Raw genomic sequence first — 22769 nt, 5'->3', positions numbered from 1 at the left:
TTGTTCATATCTGCAGAAACCCTGATGAAATAAACCTGCTCCAGAGCAGGTTTAAGCTTGCAGAGCTGTTGCTATGACAGCAAGTCCAGGATGAGCTTCGAAGAACCAAACAATCCAAGATCATGCCAAATCGTCAACAATCAAATCCAGCTAACTTAGTTAGCGAGGTACGAAGAACGGACCCCAGGGCTGTTTTTTAGTCCCAGTCCGCCACTGAATGTTGTTAAATTCGTTATGATGCTAATGTTACAACCCGTGGCTCAAAGGGAAGCAACAAAAGAGGGACGCACGGAAACATAAGGTCGAATTGGAAAAGGGCTTTATTCAACTTAAACATAACTCACTGAAAAGAAACAACAAAACATAATAATATTCCTGTATACGTCAGAATCAGTGTGTAGCGCAAGGTGCCTGAGTGCAACATTGTAATGTACTGATGGTGCAGTGTAAAAGGTGCTGAAATTAACCAGACTCCAACCTAATACAACCCAAAGTCCAAAACCCCATTTCTGTTTGCCTCAACGATCGCTCTTTTAAAGGAGCACTCAGAGCGCAGGGGCAGGTGCATTCAATCTGCAGACTGCCGCAAGTAGAACCGCCAATCACATCTCACAGGCTCAATGACGGAGACCGTCACACCCCTCTCCATAAGACAGGGACTCTGCAAAGAGACCTGCAACAAAATATAAAACATAAGTCACGTGATCTAAAAACAAAACAAAAAAACAGCTCCCAGAACACCAGAAAAGAAAAATGCATTATGTTGCATGTGAAATACGTGACAGCGCATCCGCTACCACGTTTTCTGATTTGACACGGACTTACTTTCGTTTTCATAATAAGGTTTTAATAGATACTATTGGCCGAGATACCATAACTTAACCCTCAATCGGTCCTTGGGGTCTATTTGACCCCAATCGACTTTTCCTTGGTTAAAAAAAAGGGTTCCCTTCATCTGAGTGGAATAATATTTTGTGACTTTTCCTACATAATCTATCTATACACACACAAAAAAACTGGGCTTGATTCGGTTGTTCTGAAGGTATGTAAAATTTTTTTTTACAAATCTGGTCTTCGGGGTCAATATGACCCCACATTGAAATGAATGGGAAATGTGAAAAAAACTCAATATTTTTTTTTCATTTGTCAAAAAAAAACTATAAATCCAGCATAAATCAGAAAATTTTCACACAGAAATGAAGGCCTACTACTAGAGCATAAATGTGATGTAGAAAAGACATGCTCACTCACACACACACAAAAACACAGACAAACAAACACACACATGTATGTGTGTACTGCCACAGCATTTTTATAGAATTGGCAAAGGAAATCAGTCACAAATGCAGAACAAAGATATAAAAGGGTAAGACCTAATTCATGCACACAAACACACAGGCACACGCACACACACACACACACACACACACACACACACACACGCACGCACACGCACAAACACAGGTGTGACTGTCACAGAGAGAATTTGTATCCAATTTGGCTAATGAAGCCAAATGCAGAACACGTGTGAGTGAGACCTAATGCATGCACATGCACACTCAAATGCACAGAGAGAGCAAGAGAGAGATGAAACAGAGATAAAAGACAACTGACCTTTTCCACTGTAAATAGTTTACGTCTAGATGTAAGAGCTAGACCTGTGTTTTGAAAACAAAGAAGTTGTTCCCACGCAAAGGCTATAAAAGAGTGTCTTTGGTGTCCTGCACACAGTTCATTCTGTGCTGGCAGTATGACAAAGCATTACACTCTCCTCGAGACACTGGACTACTTGCTGGATTCCAGCGAAACTGAAGATGCCCTGGAAGACTCTGAGCCAGAAGACTCTGAGCCAGAAGACACTGAGCCCCCTGAAGACAACACAGAGTTGGAAGATTACCAGGAATCGGATGATGACTGTGAGGAGGGAGATGCAGATCAAACCTTCACTTCTAAAAATGGGCAAATAACCTGGTCTACTACCCCACCTTCCCAGGGGCCAGGGAGAGCTTCAGCAGCATGTGTGAAAAAGCTGACACCCGGACCAACAAGGTACGCATGTTCTCGTGTAGAGGACATAAAGTCATCTTTTTTATTGTTTTTTCCACCAAGCATCCAACGCATCTTGGTGAAGATGACAAATTTGGAAGGCAAGCGAGTATATGATGCTGACTGGAGGGATGTCGACTGGACTGATATTGAGGCATTTATTGGTCTGCTTATTCTTGCCGGAGTTTTCCGTTCTAACAATGAGGCCCTGTCCAGTTTGTGGGAGGTTGAAACTGGGCGTGCAATTTTTTGTGCTGTAATGACTCTGAAAAGGTTTAAAACTTTGTCTAGAGTCATCCGATTTGATGACAGGGCAACAAGACCTGCTCGCCGAGAAACTGACAAGCTGGCACCAATTCGGGACCTGTGGGACTTATGGGTTGAGCGTCTCCCAATAATGTTCAACCCTGGGTCAGACGTAACAGTGGATGAGTGCCTGGTGCCATTTCGAGGTAGATGCTCTTTCAAGCAATACATGCCTAGTAAGCCGGCGAAATATGGATTGAAAATCTGGGCAGCGTGTGACGCCAGAACGAGTTATGCATGGAACATGCAAGTTTACACCGGCAAACCTCGAGGTGGCCAGCCAGAGAGAAACCAGGGCATGCGTGTGGTCCTTGATTTGACCACTGGTCTCCAGGGACACACAGTGACGTGTGACAATTTCTTCACTTCCTATGCCCTTGGCCAGGAGCTTCTGAGAAGGAAGTTGACCATGGTTGGCACAGTTCGAAAAAACAAACCAGAACTCCCACCTGCTCTACTGACCACGAGAGACCGAGCTGTGTTTTCTTCTCTTTTTGCGTTCAATGAAACACACACTATTGTTTCATATTGCCCCAAAAGGCAAAAAAATGTGCTGCTCATGAGCACATGTCACAAGGATGGCAAAATCAGCGACAGGGAGGACAAGAAGCCAGAGGTCATCTTGGACTACAATCGCTGCAAAGGCGGAGTTGACAACCTTGACAAGGTATTTCCAAATTGTATTTTTTGATGCATTGTTTTAGCTAAGTTGCTGAGTTAGTAATTGGTATTTCTTTTGCTAACAGATATACTAATTTGTTTGTGTGTGTGTGTGTGTTTGAAATATTGCAGATGGTTTCAAGCTACAGCTGCAAGCGTAAGACTAATCGATGGCCAATGGTTGTCTTCTCCACAATCCTCGATGTTTCGGCCATAAATGCCTTTGTGGTGTGGAGAGAAATCAATCCATCATGGGAGAGAGGGAAGAAAATGAAAAGGAGGCTCTTTCTAGAGCAGCTGGGAAAAGCTCTGGTGTCCCCTCAGATGGAGCGACGACAACACGTGCCTCGTACACCAGCCTCTGCAGTGATTCTGAAGAGACAACAGCATTCGTCCAAACCAGGGCCCTCCACTGATCCACCCCCAAAGAGAAAACGGTGTCAGGTTTGTCCACGGGCAAAGGACACCAAAACTGACAAGCAGTGCACAAACTGCAAAAGAGCCATTTGTGCTGCTCACACAGTGTTCCTGTGCCAGATGTGCGTGTACTGATTATTGTTTTACAATTTGTTTTACTTATTTTTTGTAGCTTGTTATTGCTTTTATGTTCAGTGTTCAGAATGTTATTGAATTTTTTTTTATTGTTATTAGATGTTCACACATATTGCTTTTGTTTACATATTATTTATTTCATTTCTTTTGCATTCTAAAGTTAATTATTTATTTTTACACTTTGTTCATTAAAATAATGCATACAACAATATGCAACTAAAATCTGACTCCAAGTCTTGTCCTTTAGGTGTGTCTTAGGTGGCATTTAGGTGGCATTTTTCTGTCAAATTTCTGTAAAAACAGACATTTCAAAATGCATCAAAACTACAAAAATTCTACTATTTAAAATATATATATATTTTAAATGTCCTTTCTCATGTTTATATATATATATATATATATATATATATATATATAAATTCACAAAATGTATTTCAAAAGTTGTAATACAAGCAGTTGGCTACATGCAGTAAAATGAATGGCTCTCTATTGGCCTCTGCTGGTCAAAACTATTTCTTTCTTAAACTGCAAAGAATTAAGGTTTATCTCTAACCAGGAGATGGCGTACTTCTACACATAACACCTAAATCAATATCCAAAAACAATTTAAATTAAATTTAGATCATCATTTAAGTGTTTTTTTCATAAAAAATTAAAATGTAATATGCAAGCTTATGGTGTAGTTGTGGAATTGTGTGGTAAATAGGTACAAAAGTACTTCATATCTCCCAAAACACAGCATTAATGAATAGATGAGAAGTAAACAAAAAAAAAAACATATTATTTGTATAATTAAAAATGTATATTTTTTGTATAATTTCTCTATCAATTGTTGGGGTCATATTGACCCCAAAGACCAGATTGATAAACTGGAAATGAAGACCTTATTAGGGTTAATCTCCTGAGTCAAAGACTCTATATTCGACTGTTCGACCGTATAACCGCTTCATGTTTTGTTGACATTTCTGAAGACTTACTTTAGCAAGTTCCCTTGCCTGAACCAGTCGGTTCTTAATATGAGCAGAAACGTCCCGCTTTAAACGCGGCCAAAAAAAATATCGCAACAAGCGGTCATAAGTCTTTCGCCCACCTTGATGACCAGCTTGATCATGTGCAAATTCAATCATACGTCGAAAATTATCAGGAACCACCACCTGGAAAATAGGATCTCCAACCAAGTCACCTTTGTGAGGAATCCATTTCCTCAACAACACTCCATCACTGACCACATACCCACGAGCAAGGTTACCCACTTCTGTTGGAGTAACAGCACTCTGGAACAGTACCTCCAAAGAGGAATCGCGTCGTTGCTCACTTCCAAGTTCCTCTGCTGACATAGGAAAAGACAGTGCAGACACGTCAGGAACAAACAAATCAGTGCAGACTTTATTTGACTGAATTTCCTTTTGAAGAATCATTTCATCCTCTCGCTGCTTCATTGCACGAGTTACTACACAGGCGGCATCTTGACGGCGTTCAATTTCATTCTTATTTTCAATAACTATCGAGAACAGTGAACTGTCAGCCCAAACACGCCCACCTACTAGTCCGTTTCCCAAAATGATATGAACTCCTTCAATTGGTAACGCTGGCCGTACTCCTACTACCACATCGCCTTGAATCAACGCAGACTGAAGTTTCACTTTATGAAGAGGCACGGACAAAACATTCAGTCCTATTCCCTTGATTAACACGCTCTCACCAGTATGCGAGTGCGGAGAAAAAGGAAGAACAGACTCCAAAATGAACGAATCCATCGAACCAGTGTCCCTTAATATTTTCACAGGAACTTTATTTTCCTCTCCTAAAGATACCCAACCTTCTGAAATAAAAGGCGCGTAAGAGGCCAAAAATTCACCCCCAAATGTCGGATTTTTTACTTCTTCAGACCAAGCTGATGACACGGAAACAACGGAGTTAACAAGTGAACATGACATGGTTCGTTTATCTTTATTCTTAAGTACTGGACAGTCCAACTTCCAATGCCCCTTCTCCCGACAGTAATTGCATACCTTACTCGGGTCAGATTTTCCTGTGAACCCTCGCTCATTTTTAAATGGAGTTTTTACAAATGAAGCAGACTGAACATCACGATCATGTACATCAACAAAAGCGGATTTATGCGTCAGTACAAAATCGTCAGCTAACATTGCCGCTTCCTCAGGAGTTTCAACATGGTGCTCATTGATATATGTAGCAACACGAGTCGGGAGTGAGTTTTTAAATTGCTCTAAAACCATCAAGTGACTTAAATCTTCAAATGTCTTAATATCTAATGCTGTACACCAACGATTAAAGTTTCTCCTCAAATCTCTAACAAATTCTATATGTGTCTGGGCGTCATCTATTCTCTGCAAACGAAAACGCTGTCTGTAAGCTTCTGGTACGCACTCATAAGCTTTTAAGATTACAGATTTGACTTTATCATAATCTCTACAATCATCAATCAACATTGAAGAGAAAGCTACCTGTGCTTTTCCTGTTAAAACACACTGAAGTAAAGCTACACAATCATCATTTGACCAGTTCCTCATTTCTACCATACGTTCGAACAAGTTAAAAAAGGTGTCAGGGTCTTCTTCATTAAACTTCGGAACTAGTTTTAAGCTTGAAGTAAGCGAAAAAGACATACCTTGTTTCTCACCAGAGCTAGACAGCCTACCTTCTTTCACCAGTTTCAGTTTAAGGGTTTCCACCTCAAGTCTCGCTTTTTCCAGCTCCAATTTATTACCCTCAGAGCGTTGCTTTAATTTTTCATGCTCCATCTGTAAAAGCAGTAGCTCTTTTTGCTGTTCAAAAGACATATTCGTTTGTAAATTAGATGCACCTGCTATTGACTCCTCCATATTGGACTCTAAAAAGCCTTTTCCAATCAACTCCGTTCTCAAAATAATTTTCACATTTTCTCTACCAAATCTTTTATCCTTAATCACTATTTCACAATATTCCGCTATTTTTAACAATTGTTCCTTAGAACATCTTTCTAAAATTTCATGAGAAGGTGAAGTAATAAACAAATCAAAATCGTCCATGAAAATTCACCACAAAAAAAACACAATTTAAATTTACACTGTGCAATCAAATAACGAGAGATCCCTCTAACTACCTATCCAATATTCTAACTACCTCAACCCTAGTCTTCATGCGATTACTTGTGGGGGGTATTTACGCACTATAGCCCGCTGGGTGAAAACGCAACCGGTACGACCAGCGACGCTTTCAACACCATGGATGTGCCCCCGAGATAAATACTACTACCCACGTTCATCGCAACATTACACAAAAAAAACAAACACGACACGTCTCAAAAGAAACATGCCGCTATCCCTAATAGGGAAACTCACGTTCAAAAGACAATATTGCACAGATGTACTTACCAATTGGTGATTAACACGACGACTGAACAAACTTGGGCGTGATTCAAACTAATTCACATGCGTCCCCAAAACCAATTAATCAAAGTTACATTTTTCTTGTAGCTACTAAATTAAACGAGGACGAGCCCCCAATTTGTTACAACCCGTGGCTCAAAGGGAAGCAACAAAAGAGGGACGCACGGAAACATAAGGTCGAATTGGAAAAGGGCTTTATTCAACTTAAACATAACTCACTGAAAAGAAACAACGAAACATAATAATATTCCTGTATACGTCAGAATCAGTGTGTAGCGCAAGGTGCCTGAGTGCAACATTGTAATGTACTGATGGTGCAAAAGGTGCTGAAATTAACCAGACTCCAACCTAATACAACCCAAAGTCCAAAACCCCATTTCTGTTTGCCTCAACGATCGCTCTTTTAAAGGAGCACTCAGAGCGCAGGGGCAGGTGCATTCAATCTGCAGACTGCCGCAAGTAGATCCGCCAATCACATCTCACAGGCTCAATGACGGAGACCGTCACACTAACTAGTTAGCATTTTTTGCTCAGAGTGTGACCAGAGTGAGAGAAGTTGATGTACGTTTATTCCACTGATGACCTCTCTTCGTTTTCATTCAGGTATGTTGTTAAAATAGTTGTTTCATAAAGAAAAGAGGTCCGATTTGCTGTTAATGAGCAAATATTGCACTTAAAGTGTGTTAAAAGGAAATAGCCTGAGTTAATGGCTTGAGACGCACCTGGTGTAGTTTACATGTGTAACGGTGCTAATTATATTGAATGTTAATTTCATTTTTGGAACATAAGGTGAAGAAATATTGATTTATATTTACAAACAGTTTATATATTATAAATTTTCCTAATGTATTATGTTACAAAATATAAATACATACACTATTGCATATGTTAATGTAGTATGCTGAAAGTATCAATCTCATTATGTATTGTAGCACAGATAATACATGTATTCAGAATTATTATTTCTTTTTATTTAAATGTGTTGTTTCTTTTTGTTTATTGATTGTGTAATCACGTCAGTCTAATGTATGTGATGCTGACGAGCGCGTGGGTTGCTCACTTCTCTCCGTGAATATCTCTGAGTGTGACCAGAGTGAGAGAAGTTGATGTACGTTTATTCCACTGATGACCTCTCTTCGTTTTCATTCAGATTAAAAGTCATCGGATCTCATCATCTAGTGGTTGTGTGATTCTTGGGCGATGGGTGACGGGTCCAGACATGCTACAGACAGAAGGTCTCAAACCATTATTTTGGAAATGTACCACCTCATCACATTTCCAGTGTCACAATTTTAGAATCTTTAAATTATTTTTTGTAATATTGATGTTACATATTTTTAAAAAGCATTAAAGGGTTAGTTCACCCCAAAATCAAAAGTAGCCCATTTTTTACTCACCCTCAAGGCATCCTAGGTGTGTATGACTCCTTACTTTCAGATGAATGCAATCAGAGTTTTTTCTGGCTCCTTCAAGCTTTATTATTCCATGGGTGGGTGTTTCTATTCATCAGTCCAAAACAAGTTGCATCCATCCATAATAAAAAGTGCTTCGCACGGCTCCGGGGTTTTATGCATGCGCGACTTGGATGTCCTATGTAATCTGCCCAAAGCTGCTTCTGTGTACAACTGTCAATGCAAGCTAGAGAAAAGAGATTATTATGTTTTAAATATAGATTATTATTATTATTTTTTTTTTTTACAAAACACATCGATTGGCTACAGGAGGGCTTTATTCACTCCTGGAGCCGTGTGAGGCACTTTTTATTATGAATATGCACTTTATTGGACTTGTTTTGGACTGATGAGTAGAAATGCCTGCCCATTGCATTATAAAGCTTAAAAGAGCCAGAACAATTTTTAATATAACTCTGATTGGATTTGTTTGAAAGAAGGAAGTCATGTACACCTAATGCCTTGAGGGTGAGTAAATAATGGGCTAATTTGAATTGTTGAGTGTATAAAGCCTTGTAAAGCTGTTTTTTAATGGTTAATTAGTTTCTAACTTTAGTGTTTTATCAACTTCTTATATTTCTTATTCAAAACAGGACGTGGTGTTTTCGCAAAACATTTAATTGTCAAGGGATCCTTCATAGTTGAGCATCGCGGAGCTCTGCTTGAGGAGAACAAGTTGAAAAACACCTCAAATCCATACAGATACCATTTTAAACACAATGGAAAAAATTATTGGTAAGTACAATATACTTGAAGTGCATCTAGATATGACAACCAAAATTACATTTCATCAATTTAATTAATGAACCATGTGAGTTATTGTGGACAAAAATACTGCTACTTTGGTATCTATTCGATACTAAGCTTTTAAATGGTCCTGTGTGTAATTGTTTACTCTCTGTCAAGACGGTTAAAGGTTTCTGTTTATAAAATGTTTTTGCAGCATTGAGCATTGTAGCCATGTTTGCTGATCACCTAAATACAGTAGTTAATCAGAAGCAATTAAGTTTGTCAGGACCCATTTAATAATCCAGCTTTGATTATAAAGGAAGTGCTTTTGGACAGTTTTTATTATGTAATTTTATTCTGTTTGTGTGTTTAACCCATTCAAACCCATTTAAAATCTGATGGTTTGAGTAGATCTGTGCATTATGCATTGTGTCTGCAGTGTAAGTGCAAAATACTTGTTTTATTACCACTTAGTCTATTACCTGTAGTGTTTTTAATTATATTACTTACCTTTTGCTTGATCTTTTAAGAAACAAATAGTTACACACTGCATTAGTTAAGGTTGAAAGAATTGCAATAAAACGCCAAAATATATCACTGCAGTAAAGTCATTGTGATTACTTGATGTCTATGATGTGTGTAAATGTTATATAACTTTTTTTTTTACAGCATCGATGCATCTCATGATGATGGTTCACTGGGTAGACTAATAAATGATGACAAGAAACCTAATGCAAAAATGTTGAAAATAGAGGTGAATGGCAATCCACACCTCTGTTTGTTTGCAATTAGAAGTATTTCTGAAGGCCAAGAGATAACCTACGACTATGGAGGAGCTGACCTTCCTTGGCGTGTAAACAAAAGAACACATTCAAAGGTAATCTCTGTCAATATGATATACTATTACAACACGTTTTAAGGATAATGAATATGGTGTAATGCTTCTTAATTAAGAGGACAATATTTAGTTTGACATGGTAGAATAGTTAAATTAGTCATATTGTGATCCATTCATTTCAGAACACATTTGTATTTGAAACTAAATCTGATGTGTTCTGAATGCCCCAATTAAAGTGAAGTAACGCCTGCTCACCTAACATTCTGTAGAAACTCTTTTAACACATTTGAAGGAAAAACTGCTGATTTAGTGTGGCTTAAAAGAAAACACCCTTTTAACACAAAAATTAAAAAGTCCATAAATAGGCATTACGTGCACTTCACAGATCATATTCGTGAATGTGCAAGCTGGTATTTATTTGTGTTATGCCCATTATGAATTGCTGACAAAATCAATCATTTTAAATGCTACAAGTGGATTTAAGCATTACAAAATATATTTGTTACAACATAATTTTTGTATGTAGTCTCATAACTACTAGTTCTTAACTCTGTGCATCATATTTGTGTAAATTTAATCATGTTGTACAAGGACTTGGTTTGGTAAAGTAGGACTCCTGTATGTAGTCTCATTGCTGTTAGTTTATAACTCTGCATCATATTTGTGTAAATTTAATCATGGTGTACAAGGACTTGGTTTGGTAAAGCAGGACTCCTGTATGTAGTCTCATGTAGGGTTGGGAATCGAAAATCGATTCCGATTCTGGAATCGGATACTTAAGATAAAAATTTGGATACTTATTAAAATTTCTATTCCTCGTTTCGATTCCTGGGTGCATTTTTTCATCTAGTGATCTGCCAGGACCTTGAGTGGTTATGTAAACATCAGTCTAGTACAAGATGGATCGCCGTAAGCGTTTAAAAGTGTGTCTACGCTTTTTTAAAACCGAAGACAAAGCTACTGCTGCACGCAAACTTCATCTTAGAGATCTGCAAGGGATGGGTGTTTTAGTCCCGCGCCCGCCCGCTCCAGAAGGAATATATGTTATTTCATCCCGCAAAAGCCACATAAAAGTAACTTATACCCCCGCGGGAAGACAGGCATCTACTTCATCTCTTGGCTGCATGAAACAAGCCCTCCCTTTAATGTAAAGGCAAAGATGATCAGAGTTATAGTAACGAACTCGTGTGTGCCTAATGTATTCATTCTTGTATATTAGAGTCGTACATAAGGCACGCATAAGTCCGCTCTTGATTCACAAAATATTCATGCTTTCGAGGCTCTGATCCAGAGTATTTTTGTGTGAAATTTCAAAATATTTGCATAGTTTAAACAGCATAAACAGATTTACAATGTATTTACTGTATTTTTTTTTTTATTTATATGTTTGTTTTATAATAAATACAAACAGTAGATATTCAGTCACTTAAGAAAGAGTACTCTGAAGTTGTGAAGAATGTCTGAATTAAATAATTTAGGTGCTTTAAATCTGCATATGTATATTCATGTTAAAAAGTTAGAGAACAGGGTTTTCTTTTAAATTAAAAAGTATAGCTTTAATTTAAAGTTTGTTTGAATTTTTTATAACATGCAGGAGAAAAATAAAGGCAAAACAAATGTTTAGGTTAATAAAAAAGGTTAAAAAATAAACACCTTTAGAGGAAATGTCAGGCATAGGGGGCCTTACAAAATTGACCCGAGAAGAAGGGGGGCCCTGATATAAAAAAGGTTGAGAACCCCTGTAATAAAATATGTTGCAAGCAAGCACTGCAAATAAACATGTTTGATATATTAATGTTTGACTTTTGTGTTTGTTGTTGTTTTTTATACTAAATTGGAATCGAAACTGGGAATCGAAAAGAATTGGAATCTATAAGTGGAATCGGAATCTGAATAGAAATCGATAAAATTCAAACGATACCCAACCCTAGTCCTGAGAGTTTAGCTGCTTGAGGGCTGACCTCAGATGGCTTTGTAGAAGTATCAGAGGCATGGTAATTAAACAGTTTGATGCGTCAGTTCAGAGTGGAGGTAAGTGAACCATGCTTTTTTCTTGATGAAGTACTTCAGATACAGTGCCAAAACTCCCTCAAAGATATCGTGACCTAGACATGGTGGCAAGCCTGGCATACAAACGTTGAAGTATTTCACTGAATTGAACACTGACCTGAACTTCACTCCTTCGATGTCTGGTGTATTGTTAATCTGGAGGCAATCAATAGCAGAGTTGTAGTTCTCTTTGGTAAGTTCTGGTCCACACAGATTTGGGTCAGCACCCTGAAACTTAGATTTCGTCAGTACCTGCAGAAGAACTAAAGTTTTCAGTGAAGCCACCAATACAGTGAGAACCCAGATTATCACCAGCAATGCAAAACAAAGTCCCTTTGACTCTATTTTCATCTGATGCAACAATCCCACTGTCCTCCAATTCTTTCAAGTCTGCTAGTAATTCAGAGAACACATTAGCACGACCAAACTCTTTAAAATCTTTCTCCCTGTACAGTAAGACAAGAGACGTGTGGTCTGTGTTTGAGCGTAGACGAAGTGGCAAGTTTGCCGGTGATGCATAAACAGCTAATACCTTGTGTTTTGTCCTTGCAGAGCCTAAAGGGTTAACGACTTCAAAGGCATCCTGGTAGAGTATTAGCTTGAGGCATGATGGGTTTTGACCAAAAAATCATTTGATTTAAACAGCTTATCACTTATGTCACACAGAACATCAGCAGGAGGCTCAGTAGAGGGCTCTTCTGATTTCTGCCACAGATCAGACTCTAGCAGACATCTCAACGTCTCTCTTAAAGGAACACTCCACTTTTTTTGGAAATAGGCTCATTCTCCAACTCCCCCCGAGTTAATAAGTTGATTTTTACCGTTTTGAAATCCATTCAACCGTTCTCCTGTTCTGGCGATATCACTTTTAGCATAGTTAGCATAGATCATTGAATCCTATTAGACCAATAGCATCACGTTCAAAAATGACCAACGAGTTTCCATATTTGTTGTATTTAAAACTTGACTCTTCTGTAGTTATATCGTGTACCAGTGGAAATGCAAAGCTGCTAATTTCTAGGCTGATAAGATTAGGAACTGCACTCCCATTCCGGCGTAATAGTCAAGGAAGTTTGCTGCCGTAATATGGCCGAAGCACGCGGAGTATTTTCAGAAATGAGTTCCCAGCTAGTTTAGTATTTGCACATGTGCTGCGTGGTATTACTGCTCCTGCTTCAGCCTTATTACGGAGGAACAGAGGGCGCGGTCACCGCCGCGTCGGGGACCGAGAAAGCGGACGCCGCTGCCTTCCCGCGAAACAGCGTCTCCACCCCCGCCGCAAAGCAGGGGCGCTTCCGCATAGCCTCGGCGCTACGGGCATCCATCGCCAGGCAGGCGTAGATGTATTGAAAACGTGCGGCCGACGCCGCCTCGAAAGACATCCCCCCTGTTTTGGGAACAGAGCGAGTGGTCGCCTCCTCCTCAAAAAAAAATCCTCCCCGCTGGACCCATCTGAGATGGCTGCATTCTGTCACGGAGAGAGGGAGGGGATCTGGGTCCAGGTGCAGGAAAGAGAATTTATTAACAAAAAGTAAACAAAACACAAAAAGGCCAAACACGGCACAATAAACAGAACAGGAACACGATCTAGAGCTAGAGTCTTCAGGAACACAGAGTAACAAGACAGAACATAAAGACAATGCAGCCAGCATGAGCAGTGAGACATGAGAGTTCTTATAGTCCAGATAATTGTGAGCAGGTGTGAGTGTAATCAGTGCTAATGACAAGACAGAAGTGAACAATCAGGGAAGTGAACAATCAGGGAAGTGACCTCAGGTGGCTGAGGAAAACCCCACAGCCCAGATCATGACACTTGCAGCCTGCTTCAATACACCGAAAGAAACAACGTGGCTCATTCCTATGCAGTTTACAATGAAGCACGTAGCCCCTTGATGACTGAACTACCTTACCACAGAAATTACAGGTTAACATATCGCCATGTACTTGGGTAATTCCTCCCTAGCAAATTAAGCACGCCAAACACAGAAGCTAATCCAGAGCAATGCTTCCCTCACCACAGTAATGCTAACTCAACCTCACTCATAAAAAACTGCTAAAATTATTTATAAACACTGGGCTGGTGGATTTTTATAACAGAGATAACTTTAAGTTGCATGTAATCACCTCACCTCGAATTAATTGTAAGCTGCCAGGATGTCTACAAATGGGCTCTATGCACGGAGCCACGTGACGTATTTCCGAAAGAATTTTAGAGTGCACACCTTTTTCCGGTCCTGCTGAAGCTTGCCTGTGTTCTTCCTTTGCATTTGGCAATTCTTACAACTACTTCAGTTATCTTGTTTTTCATTGTGTTTAACTTTAAATTGTATACACGCGTGTGTGTGTACAAGATTACATCCAAGAGGACTAAGTTTTCCTTCCAAAAGAGAGAGGACAGCACAGCTAGCTACCACTGCTGTGTACCACAATGCACAGCATCGTCAAGGTGTAACTCTTTTTTTAAGTTTGCACACCTTTCCGAAAGATGGTGAGTTACAGAAGAAGTGGGTAATTAATATACGACGAGACTGCTTCAAGATCACAGTTCATACAAGAGTCTGCAGTCGTCATTTTTCACCTGCTGATCTGATCGAGCACACTACACCAGGCGGACGCAGACTTCTGAAGAAGGGGGCTGTTCCGGTCCTGTTTGAGTGGAACAGCTACTCTCTGCCTGCCACTCGTCCTAGTGTTTGGGACCGGACCGAGGGACCAAACACCCCTGATCTCCCTGATGATGAGGAGCCAGTGATGGAGGTTGACTGCCATGACCACGATTACTGCTACACCACTGAGCCAGCAGCAGTGGATCTAGCCCTGGGCGAGGCTCAGAGTTCACATCGAGCGAATCATTCGGAGGGTGAAGGAACACAAACTGTTCAGTACAGTCATTCCCCTTTCGCTCACTGGTAGCATCAATCAGTTTTTTGCTGTTGCCTGCATTTTGGTCAACAACCAAAATGAGCCGCTTGTTTAAGCCTGGGCCACTAAATCCTAATTTGCCATTGTAAATAGATTGTTACAGTTCTATGTTGTTTGTGTCATTTTTCGTAGTAAAAAGAATTGTCACCATAATCATTTGTAAATAGTAAATTTCATAATCAAACATCTTGTGTATAGTTATGTAAAAAATCTAACAACATGAATACATTTGTAAATCATCATCTTATGTGTTTTAAGTTATTGAGTAAGCAATTTGTCTTGTAAAACTATATTTTATAAATAACATTCACATATTATCTTTTTAGGTTACCTCTTTATTTATTTGTTAAAACAAAGTCACATCAGTATTTCAATGTATATAGACCGACAGACATGAAGACATGTTAAACCCAAGCATCATTAAAAAAAACTTTTAAACATACTGCTATACTGTGTCATCACAATCATCACACAGATACAGCTCAAGAGATTGTGTTATTTAAAGAAATGTAAAGTTAATCATGTGAATGTATCAGTATATCAGTATGTTTGTTGTTGAGTGTATGTGTAAATGGAAACCCAAGTAACAAATTACATCATTAACATATTAACAAGGTAGAACTCTGAACTAAAATAACAATGTTGTAAAACAGGATTAAATCAGGTCAGAACCAGAGGTAATGAGTACATAACTAAAACTAACCAGAACTATGACAGAAAAATTACAATTTTACCCTAGTTCAAAGACAAGAACTTGGGTAGGTAAATGTAAAAGAAAAACAAATCGCACCTCAGCTTAATACTGTCTAACACAACATCATCTCTGTAGATCCGCTACACAAACATATCATCAATGGCACACACAACAAAGGCGCACCACTGCATGCCGGTGATTAGGAGTTGCCCCTGGACCTGCCAATAGTAAGCATGGCTATGCTTTAGCTGGTGTTTGCCATGCTCCATTGTGAGGTATCTGCAGTCTACGTAGCTCTGCACATTTGGACACTTAACTTCAACAAGACCAAAGCAAGGTCTCTCCAGGCTATCATACACAGACCCATCCGGTGAGGCTCCGAGCCAGGGAGCGTCGGGGTGAATAACTAGTCCACATTTAGTCAAGTTCAGATTTTTCAAAGTTGCATAGTCCTTTAATGCTCCAGTCTCCATGTCCAGCCCTCTCTTCATTTGTTGTGTCTGTCTTACACCCCGGATAATCCTTTCTGCCAGGTTTTCCGCTGTTCGCCCATCTCTCACATGGCATACTGGGAAGCGGTCACTCTCTCCTTTCTCAAGACATGCCACTCAGGTGCTGCACTCTGGCCTCTTGTTGATGCTTCGATGAGGTGAGACTGTGGCCAGGTTACACCCAGTGATGAGAGGTGCAGCTGTTCCTGGCTAGTTGGCACAAGGTGGCAAACTACGGGTGGTATGTGGCAGTCTTCTGGTGGCAGTTGAGGAAAGGGAGGGGCATCTGTATGTGTAATGATACCACCAGGTGTTGGTAGAGGATGGTGGTAGGACAAGATGCTCCCAGCCTGCACTTTCCCAAAGACAGAGTCAACAAGTGGTTTGTCATCAGAGATGTTCATGTGACAGATCAGTGGCAAATTGTGTGGGTCAAATCCAGCATAATGAGCTTGAGGGTTAAGTGTTGAAGGGACAGGCAAATCACCACTGTAGGCCTTCTATACAGGGTGGGCCATTTATATGGATATACCTTAATAAAATGGGAATGGTTGGCGATATTAACGTCCTGTTTGTGGCACATTAGTATATGTGAGGGGGCAAACTTTTCAAGATGGGTGGTGACCATGGTGGCCATTTTAAAAGTTTGACCATCTTGGATCCAACTTTTGTTTTTTCAAAAGGAAGAGGGTCATGTGACACATCAGACTTATTGGGAATTTCACAAGAAAAACAATGGTGTGCTTGGTTTTAACGTATCTTGAAAAGTTTGCCCCCTCACATATACTAATGTGCCACAAACAGGACGTCAATATCACCAACCATTCCCATTTTATCAAGGTGTATCCATATAAATGGCCCACCCTGTAGTGTTGACCTAAAAGACAGCAAAAAGAAAACTGTTTTTAAAATGCAGTAATGTTTGTATTGACAATTAGGTATTTTGGTGGAGAAGATCCAGCTTTATACTGTAAAAATAACTGAAGATCTCACTAATAACCTGCTACAATTTGTTATGGTGCCATAAAATGTAGTTGTAATAACTTTAATTTGTCAAAAATTCATAGTAACATTTTTCTAAGTTAGATAATTTAAGTAAAGTCTATCTATTTATCCTCTGTTGAAATCTCAGTCAAGTTTACAATACTGTACCTATTTCCAAATTCTAAACACAGATTCTACATTCTAAGTAAAAATAATACCTTATCCCGCTTGTTGAACTTGTCCCTGGCCTGGCCTTCACCACAACCATGGTATCTACAGGCCCAGGCTTCACTCCCTAGGAAAAGAATGACAAGTTATTAGGACAAGCACTAAATAAAAACAAACGTTACACATGTGACAAAAACAAACCATGGATCGCTGTTTATGCCACTTCTGCTCGGTTTCAGTGCAGGAAAGGACCGTTGGCACAACTGACATCCCGCTTTCGGAGTAATGTGCTGTTTGATAGAGCAGAGCCACTAAATGGTTGCAGACTGCCTGGCCGGCTGCACAGGTGCAGGAGCTCCGTACCAGCACAACTGGCACAGAATCTCGCAGTGTCACCTAAAGTGCAAAAAGAAAAGATGTTAATAGGTTTAAAAGGTAAAAGTATATGCAGCCCTTTAATGTAGAACAGACACGATAGAAGATAGCTGAATAGGATAGCTAGGAATTCAGCTGTGATATGAAAACTCTGTCTTTGAATTTAAATATAGTACTAAAGGAACATCAAAAACACTATGCTGGAGCTGAGACGGATGGGTCAAGTTCCACCGGGTCGGTGACTAGGCTGCTGAGGGAATCGCTGCACTTGGAAAAAGATATTCTTGTGGATCGTTCCCATAGAAGCTTGGTGCCAGGGAGATCGGATGGGAAGCCGCGGGCCATCGTAGCTAAGCTTCATTACTTTCAGGATGCGGTGGAAGTTCTGAAGCGCGCGCGCACCCGAGCTCCGTTAAGATTCAACGGGGAATCAATCGCCATCTTTCCGGATTATACGGCAAACGTCGCTAAGGCCAGGGCTGCGTTCACGGAGGTCCGGAAATTATTGCACAATCGTCAAGGCGTCCGTTTTGGTATCCTGTTCCCAGCCCGGCTACGTATCTCACATGACGGTAAAGAAAAAGAATTCACAGATGCGGAGGAAGCGAAGAGGTATGTTAAGAAGAACATCATTTCCACTGAGAAGGACTGAGACTGAACTCTACTGCTGTATACGGTATTCCAAATGTTACTCAGGTACAAGAATGTGAAGGTTTGATTAATCTGAATTGCTATTTGTTTTTATTCCCTTTGATAAATAATTTTGTTCACCTATTAAGGAATCGTGATGATCAGCCATGATTCACTGAAAGATGTTAATGTTCGTGTTACTAATGGCACTGTTCAAAGTGGAATCTAAGTTAATAACAGTGCACGCTGCTTAAATGATCTTTGAATGAGGGGTTTGACGAGAGCCTGGGGGGGTTTTTGTGTTGTTGTTTTTTTTGTTTTTGTTTTCTCTCGCTGATCTTATAGCGTCCCCGACACACACAAACACTTGATGTGTGGATTTGTTTTGGAAGGATATTGGGTTCACCCTGTTCTTGTTGGTGATAAAGGGGTGGGTGGGATTAGCTCAAGTGCCAGACTTATTTTGACAGATGCCCACTGTATCTTGCGTTCTTTATTACACTGTAGCATTCCTAATTTTCATGTATCCAATTATATCCCCATAATATGACTGATACTAATAATGCTAGAAGAATGGAGGGCTGCCGAGTCAATTTCATGACTTGGAATGTTAAATCGCTTAATCACCCAGTGAAACGCAAAAAGGTATTTGCGCATTTAAAGCAACATAATGTGGATATTGCCTACCTTCAGGAAACCCATTTGCGCACTATGGATCTTTCTCGACTTAGAAGTAGTTGGTCAGGACAGATATATCACTCTAATTTTAACTCAAAGTCTAGAGGGGCTGCCATACTTATTAATAAAAATATACCATTTACAATGACTAAAACAGAAATTGACCCATTAGGGCGTTATGTTGTTGTTGTAGGACAGCTGTTCTCGTTTCCAGTTATCTTGGCCAACATTTACGCACCAAACTGGGATAATCCTGCATTTTTTTCAAATTTTTTCTCTCTTCTACCAAATCTGACATCACACCACCTTATTCTCGGTGGCGATACAAATTGTGTACTCTCCCCTGTTTTAGATCGTAGTTCGCCCAAAAGGGTATCACTGTCCAGGTCGGCTCGCTCGATTAAACTCTTTCTTAAAAACTATGGAGTGGCTGACTTATGGCGGTTTCGTAATCCTACCTCAAGAGAATATTCATTTTTTTCCCCGGTTCATAACACCTACTCCCGTATAGACAATTTTTTTCTGGATAATAGACTTCTTCCTCTTGTTACTAACTGTGGTTATGAAAGCATAGTCATTTCAGATCATGGCCCCTTAGTCATGACAATGTGTATTCCCGATACACAGACCAGCTATCGCCCTTGGAGACTCAATCCTCTGCTCCTTTCAGAAAATAATTTTACTAAATTTATCTCTTCTGAGATTGCATCATTCCTCGAGATCAATCAAACGCCAGGGATGTCCCCTTTAACTGTTTGGGAGGCGCTAAAAGCGTACTTAAGAGGCCAGATAATATCATACTGTGCAAATAGAAATAAAAGCAACACTATGCGCCTCAAAGAGCTGACAGATGAAATACAGAGGATAGACATGCTTAACAGTCATACGCCCTCTGTGGATATGATGAAAAAGCGTATATTATTACAAACTGAATTTGATCTTCTATCAACGCGTCAGGTAGAATATCTAATTTCTAAATCACGTCATACATGTTATGAGCACGGGGAAAAGGCTGGGCGATTACTCGCTCATCAGTTGAAACAAAAAACCGTCAATCAGACAATCTCTGCAATTAATGATGAGCAGGGCTGCAAGAATACTGATAGCTTAAAAATTAATGCATGTTTTGAGAACTACTACCAGTCATTATACACCTCTGAGGCTTATGAGGACCCTCCCTCCCTGGAGGATTTTTCTGGAAAAATTCACATTCCTTCCATCAATCCAGAGCTGGTTGCTGGGATGGAAAAAGACCTTACAGTTGAAGAGATTAATTTAGCAATTAGATCTATGCAAAGTGGCAAATCACCGGGACCAGATGGATTCCCAACAGATTTCTTTAAAAAATTCTCGGATCAGCTCTCTCCTTTATTGCTTTCTGTTTACAGGGTTTCTGCAGATATGCACAAGTGAAATTTAAGACTTTTTAAGACCTTTTTAATACCACCTTATATGAAATTTAAGACCGAAACCTGTAATGGAAATAGATATTATATTACATGCATATATGTAATATTTAATGTGTTTAATGTAAAAAGTAAACGCAATTTCATGGCTGTCATAAATTAAATTTATTACTACGATATACAGTGAACTTTTCATATCAGCAGATACTATTCCACACAAAATATCCCCATAAAAGTACCACTAGAAATATCTGATGTAAAAAAAAAAATTTGCTTTTACATCGTAAATCTGCATATTTGATTTACCTTTATAAATGCCTTTTTTTTTTACTTTTGAAATGTATGCATTACCTTTGAAATTTATTTTATGAATTTATCAATAAATTCTAAATGGCTGTTAACAGTGAGATTACATAATTTACACTGCAAAATTAAAAGTGAGATTAATGTTTTAAATACATTTATTGATTTATAAATATATACATTAGAAATGTTGGGTGTGGAGGCATACTTTTAAACACACTAAACTACCAGCAGGTGGCGGTAAGTCACTTCATGAGCGAGTTATTTCAACTGATTCGAGCAAAACGCTGAATCATAGCAGAACGTTGCTAGGAGAATGCTTCTGCTAATGTTGCATATTGTCTAATATGTAAGTAACTACTTGACTAACTACTTTTTTATTGAGCTAAAATTAATGTAACATTTGTAATTGTGAGAATTTTTAGCAGAAAGCTCACTTGGTATATTACTGAACTATATCATGTTATAAATAAACTATACATTTTAAATTTTTACCTCAGTGTGTTTCTTTAGAGTGCTGTTACATTCATTTGTTTTAAAGTATGTCACAAATAGACCAGAAATACACTATCCATTATCAATTTCTGTTTACGTTTAATGTATTAAAATATGAATCTTTCTTGCCGTTGGATGCTTCACTAGTTGTTTTTGTCACTTCAGTTTTAATCAGGCGGTTTGTTCGGTCGGGCAAGTAACAAAAAAAAACATTTTAAAAGTATCTCGAAGGCTGGCGGTCAGCTAGCTTGACCTATATTTCTTATTATTATTGATAACATTATATACAGAAAAAGGTAGTTTGACCTGTATTCTGCTACTGCGATTCTGAAGATGCAGTAACTTCCACAGAGGGAGAAAAAAATCTAGTTGTTAGCAACTGGCCTTAGCCAAGCTCTATATTCAGTTTTTTTCAAGCTAAGTATTGCTAAACTTGCACTTCCCCATAGCTAAAAAGTTAAATCCATTTTACTTCTCCGGTACAATCCGAGAGAGACTCGCGGCAATAACAGAAAGCTGATTGGCTATTGCATGCTGGTCTCATTTGTAGTTTAAATACAGCAAATTATATTTGGAATAGTGAAATAAAGAACTACAACACCACGGAAACAACAGAAAGAGAATTTAAATGAGTATTAGAGGTAGCGTTACATGGACATCGGAAAAATAAGACCTGTGTAAAATTATTTAAGACCTAGAACAGCGAATTTAAGACTTTTTAAGGCCTAAAATTTAGATTTTTAAATTTTAGACTTTTTAAGACCCCGCGGAAACCCTGTGTTTATGAAGAATCGCTCCTACTGAAATCCCTGCCACTAACTACGCGGCAAGCAGTTATTTCTTTAATTCTTAAAAAGGATAAGAATCCCCTAGAGTGCAGCTCATTCCGGCCGATCTCTCTTTTAAATACTGATGCCAAAGTGTTGGCCAAGATCCTTGCGCGACGTTTGGAAGGGGTTTTACCATCTATTATATCCCCAGACCAAACAGGTTTTATTAAAAATCGTTATTCCTTCTCTAATGTCAGAAGACTTTTAAACATTGTTCATAGCCCCTCCCCGCCCGGCGTGCTGGAGATAGTTCTTTCATTAGATGCTGAAAAAGCATTTGATCGGGTGGAGTGGGACTATCTTTTTGATATTTTAGGGAAATTTGGTTTTGGGCACAGATTTATTGCTTGGGTCAGACTCCTTTATACAACTCCGCTAGCTGCTGTCCGGACTAACAATAATATATCTGCTTACTTTGAGCTCCAGCGTGGCACGCGACAGGGCTGTCCTCTTTCCCCACTCTTGTTTGCAGTAGCAATGGAGCCGTTGGCTCTAGCCCTGAGGCAAAGGGCTGATATCGAGGGCATTCAGCGGGCAGGGCTGGAGCATAAAGTCTCGTTATATGCGGACGACATGCTGCTGTATCTATCAAACCCCCGCTCAAGTCTTCCTAAATTGTTGAATTTACTTACCGAATTTAGTAAAATATCTGGATATAAAATTAATGTTCAAAAAAGTGAATTAATGCCTATTGGTGATAAAATTAATTTGTCATGTTTAGGCTCAGTCCCTTTCAAAATTAGCCATAATAAATTGAAATACCTGGGTGT

At 39.2% G+C, this 22769-nt stretch overlaps 1 long non-coding RNA gene across 1 annotated transcript; it reads right to left on the bottom strand.

Moving 5' to 3' along the window:
* Positions 1-15259: 15259 nt before the first annotated feature.
* Positions 15260-20692, bottom strand: LOC141340524 (uncharacterized). Its single transcript, XR_012356585.1, has 3 exons — positions 17484-20692; positions 17333-17409; positions 15260-17007 (listed from the first exon to the last, which is right to left on the bottom strand). It is a non-coding gene; the product is annotated as an uncharacterized lncRNA (long non-coding RNA).
* Between the last annotated feature and the right edge of the window lie 2077 nt (positions 20693-22769).

The sequence above is a fragment of the Garra rufa genome, chromosome 1, assembly GCF_049309525.1.
Source record: "Garra rufa chromosome 1, GarRuf1.0, whole genome shotgun sequence".
In the NCBI taxonomy this organism is placed as follows: domain Eukaryota; kingdom Metazoa; phylum Chordata; class Actinopteri; order Cypriniformes; family Cyprinidae; genus Garra; species Garra rufa.
Note: the sequence above shows the minus strand (reverse complement) of the source record. Positions and strands in the feature narration are given on the sequence as shown.